A 3,112-nucleotide genomic window follows, 5' to 3' on the forward strand; every position below is an offset into this window, starting at 1 on the left:
TTGTGTAATTTCCTCCAAGTAAGATTACGGAATGGGGGCATTTACAAATGAGATAAGTGGTATATATAGTATAACCGCTTCAAGGATATTGGAAGGCATCAGGACCGTGACAAGGTAGTCTCGGAAAGGGCACGTGCCTCTAGGGGTTATATTACGAGTGTACCGTTAAAAAAGGGAAAAAGTTGCATCGAATACTTTAATACTTAAAAGAGTACCCGTTAAAAGAGCAAACGATTTCGTTTCTATTGTTGCCCAAGGGCTCAAAATAGCCAACCACGATCCTGTACGATACGTAGATTCAGTTTTTCAGTTACTTCGAATACCGTGACAGGGAGCTGTCGTTGCAATTAGAAAAATAGTATATTCCAAGTCGAACGTTCTAACGATAGAACGACGTTGTTGCATACGAATCGATTACCGATCAAAGACGTTGCCCACACTTTCTTCGGTAGAAAGTTTTCCTTCGTTGGTCCACTTTGAATCGTAAGGCGCCCTATGCTCTGGACGATACTGCTTGAAATTTATGTAGAGCGAATGTTGTCATTTGGTAGGACGTGTTTTTGGTTACCATCGAATCGTGAGAACATTTACGAACACGGACATTTTATACGCAACAAATCTAACGGGTTATAATTCACGTGTTACCGTTGGTAGTATAAAAAAATTTCCTTTCATTGATAAAGAAGAAAGTTATCGATTGGAATTCTACTCGGAACAAGAGGACGAATGGAATTTTTAAGTGTTGAATTATACTTATCGAAAGAATAAGAGAAAAAGAAAGTGGGTAAGAAAAGAGAAGAAAAGTTTGGGCGTGGGTGTTTCAAGGTCTTCCGCTCGGCTTTTACGGTCGTATGCAAAACCGGACATATAGTAGAAGAGTCACGACAATGAACAAGACCGAGACGGATCTTAACCGAGGAAAAGGACGGAGAAGCAAATCTATCCGTGTAGTTTCGAACGATATTACGAATTGTCGAAACGTCTGAAATTTCCGTCCCGAACACGCGTCTCGATAGTCCTAACCCGGCATCGCGCTTTAACACCGAAACCACCAAACGGGGCAATTTCACCCGTTTCGAATCTCTTTTCTTTCCGATAAAATTAATCGCCCCTTCCCCGTCCAACATCGAAGGTGCACGTAGATCCGCGTACGCGGTTCGATACAAATAGTAACACGTTCACCGTTGTTAGTTCTAGCGTTAAGAATCTTCAGGGCGCAGCCCCGCTCTAGCGAAATACGTGTAACAACTTTCACGATTCAATGGAGTTGTTATACGCTGTTTAAATGTCTCTGTTGAACTCGTTCCTCTGGAACAAGGCCAAACGTATCGAAGTTGGCTCGTTTAGTGCTCGGAACGCAAAGAGTTACGGTCGAAACTGAGGTTAGTTTCGTTCTAACGCGCAATCCTTTGGTTTCCTTGGGTAGATTCGACGAAGAAGCCAGTTTCGTTACGTGTACTCGACCACTGTTGTAAGTTTTTTGCTAATGTGCTGTGGGAACAGCCTGTGCTGGATTAATATTCACAATTTGTTTTCTTTAATAATCGTACATGTAAAAGTTAAATAAATAAAGAAAAGATGTTATAGAATTGTACAGAAAAATTGGAAAGTTTAAAACACCCGGTGTTTTCTTTAACTCCAGCATCCCTCTCAATTTTTACTCTCATCGTTGTCAAGATTTGTAAAATCGTATTAAATTGTTTGTTAATTATTCGCAAGTTCGCGTAGGTGGGTCTGTTTGATGAATCGCGAGATTTTCGTAACCAGGGTCTTTCACCAATTTTGTAAATTTTGTTGGCATTATGAAATTTTGATCGATTCGTTTCTGCAATGTAATCTCCAGACTCCTTTTGCGTAAGAACGATGTTCCCTGTACGGCTTTACTTTCACCAAAACTTGAAACGTCGTACCGTCGTTTCCACTGTACGTAATATAATATATACGACTTGACACCTGCGCGGTAAAATTCTACGCGTATACATTCGTTCGAATAATTCTTTTGTACATTTGCGTTCATTTTCATAGCCATTTGTTAAGCAAACATCTTTCGTTGTTGCCATATGTTTTCGATTAGATTTAAATCCAGCGACCAAAGTAGCGTTTCAATCGTTTCGTTTATCCATATTTCTCCTTTAAGGTATCGAGACTGGATTCACGCATCTCCGAATCGTAACGCAACCATTGCTCCGTTTCATCGTACAAAGTAAATTTTTTACATCAGAATTTCGTGGTACGACTGCATCGGGCAATTTTAATCGTACGAATTATAATTTTCGCGTTACGCGAATATACTGTGTACATCGCGTTAAAAAGTAATTCATATAGTATTCGTGAGCTGCCGAGGAAATTCTATTCTCTTAACTTTGTTTTTCGCACCGATGCCCGCGCGCAAACTTTTATTTCTGCCACTCGACCATGGTAATTAAAAAATATTTTTCGATATTTTTGTGGCAAGTTTGACGGAAATAATTATCGATCGATGAATCGACGCTTGCGTACTGTAAAGAAATTATTTGACAAAAAGAAAGGTAAAGAATGTACGTCGCGTTACAATTTCGTAAAACTATTAGTGCAGCAACTGACTGGAAACTTTCGACGGTCCAGTTGTTACACCCGGCCGTCTTCAACCGACAAAGAAGAACGGTTAAATGGCAAATATAAATATTTATATTGTACAGGATGTACTGTATACAAAGTTTGGCAACGAACGTTTTCGTTACGCGTCCAAAGTGATTTGTACGATAGTTGTTCGCAACTGTATCGCGTAACAAAGAAATTGGTTGGTTGTCCAGGTGTAGTACCAACTGTAACGAAACGTCACGGAGCGACCAGTTTAGACGTAGGACCAACTGGAACGAAACGGCGTGGTCGGTAGCGAAGAACGGCAAGTTGGTTAAAAAAGTAGTTGGAATCGGGTAGGAAAGATAGCCGCGGCGATCGGTTCGCAACAGCTGAAAAGGTGGCTGCCAGTAGAGCAGCGGAATACGTAGCTCGAGGTCCCGCAGTGCGACATAAGGCCACGCACTCGCAGGCGTAAATAGGTGGGTGGCTGGGTAGGCAGGAAGGATAGCCGTAAGAACGCGAGTGGCACGTACACGCGAGGCCGTGCACA

The sequence above is a fragment of the Ptiloglossa arizonensis genome, chromosome 13, assembly GCF_051014685.1.
Source record: "Ptiloglossa arizonensis isolate GNS036 chromosome 13, iyPtiAriz1_principal, whole genome shotgun sequence".
Lineage (NCBI taxonomy): Eukaryota > Metazoa > Arthropoda > Insecta > Hymenoptera > Colletidae > Ptiloglossa > Ptiloglossa arizonensis.